The 10641-nt window shown below is 28.7% G+C and overlaps 1 long non-coding RNA gene across 2 annotated transcripts; it reads right to left on the reverse strand.

The window, feature by feature from the left end:
- Positions 1-643: 643 nt before the first annotated feature.
- LOC145271185 (uncharacterized) lies at positions 644-9893 on the reverse strand. Of its 2 annotated transcripts, none has more exons than XR_013865733.1 (3): positions 9770-9893; positions 3582-3712; positions 644-781 (listed from the first exon to the last, which is right to left on the reverse strand). It is a non-coding gene; the product is annotated as an uncharacterized LOC145271185 (long non-coding RNA). The 2 variants fall into 2 exon arrangements; XR_013865732.1 differs by lacking the exon at positions 644-781 and adding an exon at positions 2457-2599.
- Positions 9894-10641: the final 748 nt, after the last annotated feature.

Genomic DNA, 10641 nt, shown 5'->3' on the forward strand with positions numbered 1-10641 from the left:
AATTGAACGCGAATTCATTGCCTGTCTTAGGTGAGGATTTCCCTGAGCCTTTCCTTCAAAGATGTATAACCCGGCAAAGTATATCCGGTCGCTACGAGGCGAAAACGCGGCTCCGGTTTGCACGTATTTTGAAGGAGAGTAATTTTAAAAGACTTTAAATTGAGAAATTTGTGAGTTCCTTAAAATTATTGTATTGCGTTATTATTAGGAAGTACTCCTATTTGAATTTTTAATATTGTATTTGTTCGTTGATACAACATTTGCAATATAATAACCAGCGTTCTTTTTTTTTTTGTATCACATTTTGTTACTTTGGCGTTCTTTGTTTTTGTATTTAATGCCTGTAAAGGAAAAATTTTGAAACTTTTTGTAAATAAAATCTCTTCTTCGTTTCTATCGTATTTTTACCCCCCTCCCCTCCTCTTTTTATTTCATCCTTTTATTTTGTTTCTGCAGTTTTGTTAGTTTGCCATCGAATTTATCTGAAAGAGGATAAATTTTCGACAATAACACGCTGTAAATTCTGGGGAAAAAAAGCTTTTTTTCATGGAATCGGCAGATTTGGCGTTTAGCAGTTCAAATATCTTCGAACCATATAATAATTGAAAAGTAATTGAAAAAAACCTCAATTGTCACAAAAATCACAGATGAAACAAAACAGAAAGTTTTATTTCGTGAAAAAATTCAAAACGTTTTGCAGTTATTTCTATAACGACGGTCTTCACGAGTCGTATTCACGTATCTTCGGACAAAGCCACGAACTCGATTTGCACCATTTGTACTGGAAATAGAACAATAATATTGTAATTAAATTATAAAAAAATTCATGAATATTGTAGTATCACATTAAAATTGTTACAAAAAATAATGGATATTGTAGTATCACAAAAAACTCCCCCTGTATACATTTATATTTTTATTCTATATAATATATAATCGCTAATAGGGAGTCGTCCGGCCAACAGCTAAGCCTCGCTTCAGTTTATCCACTGTAAAATTAAAACCAAAATTTTATTTTTATTATTAAAAGTTTTATTTTTAAATTATAAAATAAAACACATTTAATCATTTTAAAACTTCATCTTGCAATATTTCTTTTCGTAAAATTAAAACCAAAATTTTGTTTTTATTGTTCAAAGTTTTATTTTTAATTATAAAATAAAACACATTTAATCATTTTAAAACTTCATCTTGCAATATTTCTTTTCGTAAAATTAAAACCAAAATTTTATTTTTATTATTAAAAGTTTTATTTTTAATTATAAAATAAAACACATTTAATCATTTTAAAACTTCATCTTGCAATATTTCTTTTCGTAAAATTAAAACCAAAATTTTGTTTTTATTGTTCAAAGTTTTATTTTTAATTATAAAATAAAACACATTTAATCATTTTTAAACTTCATCTTGCAATATTTCTTTTCGTAAAATTAAAACCAAAATTTTGTTTTTATTGTTCAAAGTTTTAATTTTAAATTTTAAATTATAAAACACATTTAATCATTTGGTTTGTTTTCCTATACACATAGATTCGAAAAAGTTGTCAAAAAACAAATATATAACAAATAAATGTGATACAAAGGCAAGATTAGTTACTTTTCTCCCTAACTTGATTAGTTTTTAGTGCTTTTATTTAATTTAAAATATTTAATCGGTCCGAAAAAAAATGCAGTGTATATTTGAAAAATACAAATGGAAGCTAGCTCGCTGCTGAATATGTTAAGTTTGTGAAGATGAAATCAAACTAAAAACTAAAACTTTTAGAATAGAAAGCTTTCTGGTATTTAAGGACAACAATAGTGAAAGGATGAGATCTCATTGCTATGCGAGTTTGTTGGGGATATGTGCATCGAGGGGCTACAAGTGCAACGAGTTCATCAGAACACATTCCATTAAAATATTTGTAAAACAGGCACAGTGAATTCATTCAAAAAGTATCGCTAATAAAAACAAATAAATCACACACACACGCACACACACACACACACACACACACACACACACACACACACACACACACACACACACACACACACACACACACAGATATAATACAATTCAACGACCCATACATAAGTTGTATTTTATTTTCAAATAAATAGTAAAAATGGGTTTTTGAAAACTAAATACCAAATTAACGTGTAATACTACAATAGCTATAATTAGTTTCATATAATTATGCGGTTCTTTTTTTTTTAATGAATTCAAATATTTTTTATTTATACGTAAGTGCATTTTTACCTAAATGCGAGTTGGGGATAATTTTCCCTTCTACCAATTTTTAAAATATATATACCCCCGAAATTTGTCTGTATTTTAGAGTACTTTTATTTGTTTGGCGGGGCTCTTCTGCAAAAGGTTTTAATACAAATCTAGGCACACTTGAAATATAATTAGGAAAAAAAAAAAAGGAAAAATCGTTTACTTATTAAAATCAATCGACACAAAACTCTTGGTTCAAAAGAGAGAGAACATTTTATTTCGTGAAGAAATTCAAAATGTTTGGCAGCTATTTCTATGGCGGCTTTTTTCAAATATACCTAGGTATCAAGGAACAATGCCACCACAGCCATTCACACCGTCTAAATTTTGCAAAATGCTGGAAATAGAAAAATAATTATTTATATCGTAAGTAAAAAAAATATTGGCATTGTAATATTACATATGAAATATAAAAATAATTATGAATATTGTAATATTACATATGAATTATAAAAATAATTATGAATATTGTAATATTACATATGAATTATAAAAATATTGTAATATTACATATGAATTATAAAAATTATTATGAATACTGTAATATTACATATGAATTATAAAAATAGTGTAATATTACATATAAATTATAAAAATAATTATGAATATTATTATATTGCATATAAATTATAAAATAATTATGAATATTGTAATATTATATATGAATTATAAAAATAATTATGAATATTGTAATATTACATATAAATTATAAAAATAATTATTAATATTGTAATATTACATACATATTATAAAAATAATTATGAATATTGTAATATTACATATAAATATAAAGCTTTGTAGAAGTAATAATATTCAACATCAGAAACTGTTTTCTCCCCACACCTCCTGTTTACAGAGAGACAAAATTATGCCAAAGAAAAGAGAAAAATTTATGGCAAATTGTATTGTTGTCCATTTCTCCGTGAGTGACCAAAGCCGGAAGATGATTTATTAAATTTTAAATAAATTTCTTTGGAACGTTTATATTATTTTTGTTATCCCTTTTTGGAATAAAAAAAAAGAATAAATATTAAATTTGTATTATATTCATTCTACATCACATGAGGTGGGGGGATGATATCACAGTGGCACAACATAGTGCTAAACTTGGAGGTAACTCCGACGGGCGTGATACTTTGTTGCAGAGGAGGTCGGTGGCAGTCGCCTTGGGTGTAACAAAAATACTCTATTAAATTAAGTGAATAGTTTTTCGGGGATCTTCAGTTCATAACAAATGCATACAATATAACCTTTTTTAAATATTTTAATTTTAGATGTCTTAATTAAACTGTGCAAGCACCGAATTCTGATATGCTTACCTTATTTCTAATCGAGTATGGATTCCTTGGAGCGTTGCGTTCAGTTCGGTTCATGTAGATCGGTGGCGAAGCGACCCCATTCTCCAGCAAAATGAAAACGGCAAACAGCAAACACATGCAACAATTTAGGGCTGAAAAAAATAAAAAAATAAGTTGATAACTCTGTTTTGTCCGAATGTAATATCAGCCAAATTAGACGTATTAAAATACTAGAACCTGTAAAACCCAATTGCATAAAATCATTTACAAGTAAGACAAGGAGAAAGAAGAGAAAGTCAAAATAACTTGAAAAAATTGTAAACTTTTATTTAAAAAGGGAAAAATAAATTGAAAGGGGAGGAAGAAAAAATAATAATAAATTCTGAAGTTCACTTTTTAACCGTATAAAAGACTGTATTTTGACTGTCAAAAAATGTCCCCTTTTGACGAACCTTAAAGGTTCTAGTAACAGTTCATGAGAGAGAAAGAATAGAATTGAAAGATAAGAAAAGATTAAGAGTTTCAAACAAAAGAGACGTTTCGAGCCTGTCTCTGCTTTATCGTTATTTTGCCGACTGAACTCCAATCTAGGGTTCCCCCTGCCAAAATGTTACAAAAATACTCGACTCCCTACAACCACTATAAACGATTTCCCCTACTCTCTGTGCCTGCATCAGAACTGCTCGCCTGTGGAACAATGTTCCGTTTTTCTGCTGTCTCAGTTTGACATAACATGGTAGTCTTCAAGTTCAATGTAAACAAATTATTACTAAGCCATCCACATAAATGATCAAATTCTACCCAATTCACACCATTAACGATTACTAAACTACCACCTTATATTCATTAACCCTTATCCTTGAGTGACATTCGGGCCTTGATGAGTGGTGACTCCCAAGAAAAAAAAAGATTTAAAAAATAAAGATAATTAATGCCAAACTGACATTAGAGCAGCAAAGAAAGACAACGAGCAAAGTTCGGTGAGAGTTTCAAATATGGTTATAGAACTCAACAAAAAGACAGAATTCAGATAGGACTGGGGAAATATGATCGTTGATGTTTGCAATAAAAAGCCATGATACAAGAAGAATAAGAAAAAGAAGAACAACAACAAACAAAAAAAAAACAAAAAAGAAGAAACACGAGAAGAAAATAAAGAAAAAAGAAGACGAAAAAGAAGAAAAAGAACAAAAAAAAAAGAAAAAAAAAAGACGAGGAAAGAAGAACAACAAAAAAGAAGAAAAAAAAGAAGATAATAAAGAAAAAGAAGCCGAAAAAAGAAAAAAGAAAGACGAAAAAAAGAAAAGATTAAGGGTTTCAAATACGGTTATAGAACTCAACAAAAAAATGTGCACATTTTGGCGAACCTTAAAGGTTCTCGTAACAGTTCAGAAGAGAGAAAGAATAGAATTAAAGGTAAGAAAAGATCAAGAAAGACGCAAAACTTACTTTAAGGTAATAGTTTTTTTTTAAGAAGCAAGAATAATTTTTTATACGGAATTTTTTAGAAAGAGAAGAATTGTCATTTCTGCTTAAAATATTTTTCTTTTAAACAAAGAAGAAGAAAAGGAAGAAAAAGCAAGAACAAAAACAAACAAACACAAAAAAGAAGAATAAAATTATATATATATATATATATATATATATATATAACTAAGAACTATATTTATATATATATAATTTTATTCTTCTTTTTTGTTTTTGTTTGTTTTTTGTTCTTATATATATATATATATATATATATATATATATATATAACTACTTAATTTATTCACATAAAATTAATATACGAAAGTATAGATTTATGCGTAAACTTTAAGTATTTTTTTTTTAGAAAGAGAAGAATTGTCATTTCTGTTTGAGATAGCATAAAAATAAAAAAAATGTCTCATTGGATTTTCTTCTTTTTTATCAAATAAATCTGAATCTTCTCCAACTTATTTTACTCATATTTGTTGGTTTTTACTTTGGAAAAAAACCTTACTTGACCTGATGTAGCTCCGACAGCTTAGTCGAACGACAATTTTTTTCTTATCAGAGAAGGCTCTTTTTGCTGCACCATAGAAGATTATACACTTATAGTATAGTATATAGTATAGTATAATATAGTATAGTATAGTATAGCTCTTTTTGCTGCACAATAGAAGATTATACACTTATAGTATAGTATATAGTATAGTATAATATAGTATAGTATAGTATTGCTCTTTTTGCTGCACCATAGAAGATTATACACTTATAGTATAGTATATAGTATAGTATAATATAGTATAGTATAGTATAGTATAGCTCTTCTTGCTGCACCATAGAAGATTATACACTTATAGTATAGTATATAGTATAGTATAATATAGTATAGTATAGTATAGTATAGCTCTTCTTGCTGCACCATAGAAGATTATACACTTATAGTATAGTATATAGTATAGTATAGTATAGCTCTTTTTGCTGCACCATAGAAGATTATACACTTATAGTATAGTATATAGTATAGTATAATATAGTATAGTATAGTATAGTATAGCTCTTTTTGCTGCACCATAGAAGATTATACACTTATAGTATAGTATATAGTATAGTATAATATAGTATAGTATAGTATAGCTCTTCTTGCTGCACCATAGAAGATTATACACTTATAGTATAGTATATAGTATAGTATAGTATAGTATAGTATATAGTATAGTATAGTATAGTATAGCTCTTCTTGCTGCACCATAGAAGATTATACACTTATAGTATAGTATAGTATATAGTATAGTATAGTATATAGTATAGTATATAGTATAGTATAGTATATAGTATAGTATAGTATATAGTATAGTATAGTATATAGTATAGTATATAGTATAGTATAGTATATAGTATAGTATAGTATATAGTATAGTATATAGTATAGTATAGTATATAGTATAGTATGGCTCTTCTTGCTGCACCATAGAAGATTATACACTTATAGTATAGTATATAGTATAGTATAGTATAGTATATAGTATAGTATAGTATAGTATAGCTCTTCTTGCTGCACCATAGAAGATTATACACTTATAGTATAGTATAGTATATAGTATAGTATAGTATATAGTATAGTATATAGTATAGTATAGTATATAGTATAGTATAGTATATAGTATAGTATAGTATATAGTATAGTATATAGTATAGTATAGTATATAGTATAGTATAGTATATAGTATAGTATATAGTATAGTATAGTATATAGTATAGTATGGCTCTTCTTGCTGCACCATAGAAGATTATACGCTTTCCTTTTCACTTCGAATAATTCCTGAGTAACAAGCAAATTATTGTTTGCAACCTCACTTTTTTCATTCGTCTGAGGTTTAACTTTTGCACTTTTCATCTAGACAAGACCATTGACTTTATTTTTTAAGATTTTCTGTCTGAACTCCGCCGGCATTTTTCATTTCATTTTCATCACCTAGACGAAAATTTAACTGAGTTAATAGGACCTTCATCTAGAGCTTCCCGGTATTTCACCACGAACAACAAAACAAAAAAAAAAAACAAAAAAAAGAAGAAAAAAATGACGAAGGAGAAAAAGAATAAAAACAAAAAAGAACAACAAAACAAAAAAAAAAAAGAAGAAAAAAATGACGAAAGATAAAAAGAATAAAAACAAAAAAGAACAACAAAAACAACAAAAAAGAAGAATAAAATGACGGAAAAAAAGAAGGGAAAAGAAGACGAAGAAAAAGAAGACGAAGAACAACAATAGAAGAAAGAAGAAGAAAAAGAAAAACAACAAAGATCAAAAACAAAAAGACGAAAAAGAACCAAAAATAAGATTAAAGAAGAAAAAAAAGAAAAAAGACAAAGAAGAAGAAAAAGAAAAACTGCCTTTTTTCACTTCTATTTTCGCTAAAATCGTTGGATTTTCTTTTTTTTATCAACTTTTTTATTCATATTTTTCGGGGGAAAACATTACTTGACCTGATGTAGCTTCGACAACTTAAAAGATTTTTCTTGGAAACAAAGAAGAAGAAAAGGAAGAACAAAATAAAACAAAAAAAAGAAGAAAAAAATGACGAAAAAGAAAAAGAATAAAAACAAAAAAGAACAACAAAAACAACAAAAAAGAAGAATAAAATGACGGAGAAAAAGAAGAACGAAAAGAAGGAAAAAGAAGACGAAGAAAAAGAAGAAGAAGAACAATAGAAGAAAGAAGAAGAAAAAGAAAAAAACGACGAAGATCAAAAACAAAAAGACGAAAAAGAACAAAACATAAGAAAAAAAAAACAAAAATAAGATTAAAGAAGAAAAAAAAAAGAAAAAAGACAAAGAAGAAGAAAAAGAAAAACGAATAAGATGAACAACAAAAAAAGACAAAAAGATAAAAAAAAGAAGAAAAGAACAAAAAGAACAAAAAAACGACAAAAGAACAAAAAAAAAAACAGAAAAATTTGCCATTTCTGTGTGATTATTTGTCAGCCATTTTCTTCTAGCCTTTTTGATCCTTGATCGTCGTCAGGAGCAATTTTGTTGTTGTTAAGTAGACTTTTTCCTGTTGCCATTTTTATATTTAACTAGTGAGACCTGTGGAAATTCCACAGCGGACTCATTCATATGTGAAATATTGATGTTGGCATTCTGCGGGTGTTCACCATAAATGGAGATGCTCTGATATTATTGTACCTATTTACTATGCCTCCCCACGGGACAGAGTTAGACACCAGGGTCGTTTTTTAACGTGGAGAAAAGGTACAAAAATAAAAATTGTCTCGGTCGTGAAGGATTTCTCCTCCACCGAAAGAGAACAAGAAAACGAAGTGCAGCATCTGAAGAACAGATACTACACTTTGATCTTGACCATTGTAGCTCTTGTTAAGACATCAAAATTAAATTATTTACCTAAGCTAGCAGGGACACCCGGCGTAGCCCGGTCATAAAGTATGCTAGTATAATATGATATTTATGTGTAACTAAGCAGATAAAACGGTAATAAAAAATACATTTGCTCTGCAATAGTATTGAACACTTCAGGCTTTTACTAATTACAATTTTTGCTATATATATATATATATATATATATATATATATATATATATATATATATATATATATATATATACTCACACTGAGGAAGATCGAAGGATCGGTCGAAAATATGTGCTTTTGAAGGAAACATTCTTGTTTTGTTTTTTTTCAAAAGACTTTTTGTATTCCTACACGTCAACTCACAGGAAATAAATACAGAAAAGATATAAACATTCATATATTTTTCGTATTGATTTTTTATTCACACACACACACACACACACACACACACACACACACACACACACACACACACACACACACACACATATATATATCCATATGACTTTAGTGCACTGCATCAGCTTGAATCGAAAACGAAACCAAAACTTATTAAAAAAATATATGTATTTATTGTCAATATATATGGATTATCTCATCTTTTTTTTTAACTGTACGAGTTACGTCCCTTGGATATAATAAGAATGGTTTCTTGTACGCTAAATACGCCTCGTTTTTATCTCTCCTTCATATCCTAACAGATACAACGGAATAATTCAACATGGCGGCAGATATAAAACCCAAGCATGAAACGTTACCGTGAAACAGAGAAAAAAGGAGAACATTAAGGAAAGCCTAACAATAATTCGGCCTTCTTACTGGACAACGAGAAACTATGTTTTGTTTGATATCTTTTCATTCCCTTAAAATAAAAGAAATAGGGTTTGTATTACTATACACATAGATTCGAAAAAGTTGTCGAAAAACAAATATATAACAAATAAATGTTATCAAAGGCAAAATAAGTTACTTTTCTACCCAAACTGGATAATTTTTAGTGTTTTTTATTTAATGTAAAATGTTTATTCAGATCGAAAAACAGTGTTTACCGATTTATTGGAAAATTCAAATAAATTCAGCAAGTTTGGGAAAATGAGTTAAAATTAAATAAAACACTATACTGTTAGAAACTCGCTCAATATGTTACCGTGACATAGGCTGACATATATTTGGCGTTTTTTTTTTTTTGTATAGTTTTTTTTATTGGTAGATTTTTTAAGAAAGAGAAGAGTCCGTCAAAAAATACTCTCTCCTTTCGTTTTGGCTGTGCTTATACTATGAATAAAGTTGCACACACGAAAAGGTCTGGAAACTTACTGGAGGCACTTTGTATGCGCCACTATTGTAAAAAAGAACAACTATAGACTTACTTCTGAATTTAATCATCTTGATTGAATTGGTTGATCTGATCAGAATTCTTGACTTGTGTCCGGAGAATCAATTCGACGACGACGTTTTTCTCTGTTCAAAATAAAACTTTCTTTTATATTTTCGGAAAAAAGGAAAAGGAAATTAACTTTTCTCATGCTCCACCCACTTTCCTCATGCTCCACCCACTTTTATTTTTTCAACCAATGAAAATTGCCGCCATCCTTTCTTCTTCTCTTTCGGCGAGGAAACTGCTTTCCATGCATTTTTTAATCCTTTCCTCCCCCCCCCCCGCCGACAAAAGGAGGGTGGACCTGTAAATTCGCTTTCGTCCGCTCGTCTGTTTGCACTTTTTTCAATAACTATGCCTTCGAATTTTTGTAAATTTTGCACAAACATTAAACATGATATGAGTTAAAAAGTAACAGAACGGATTTGTCGGGAAAACTCTGGTTGCCCTAGGTGTGACTTTTTGGTTAAAATGGCTAAAATTTACACTCCGGTTGCCCCCCCCCCTCCTAGGGGTGCTTTCGGATTAAACTAGCTAAAATTGACACATTTGTGCTTATTTAAAAAAAAAAATCGATGCCTTGTATTTTTATAAAACTTTCTGAAAAGTTGTAACTAACTGATATTTATATAATTTTGTTTGTCTATACTTCGCGATAACTATTGGGTGTGCCCCAGGGTCTCTCTTAGGACTAATAAAAACACTCCATTTTTGGAACTGTTTTACCATTTTTGTCCAAAATTTTCTGCGTATGTCTATTTAGCAGTTTTGCATGGTGCTGAACTAAAATTTAAATAAGTTAAGGCATTGGGACTTTTGGGGCTTTTGGGTGATGGAATTAATCATTTCTTTTTTGCATGGTGC

The sequence above is a fragment of the Euprymna scolopes genome, chromosome 46, assembly GCF_053919585.1.
Source record: "Euprymna scolopes isolate OS-2025 chromosome 46, ASM5391958v1, whole genome shotgun sequence".
Taxonomy (NCBI): domain Eukaryota; kingdom Metazoa; phylum Mollusca; class Cephalopoda; order Sepiida; family Sepiolidae; genus Euprymna; species Euprymna scolopes.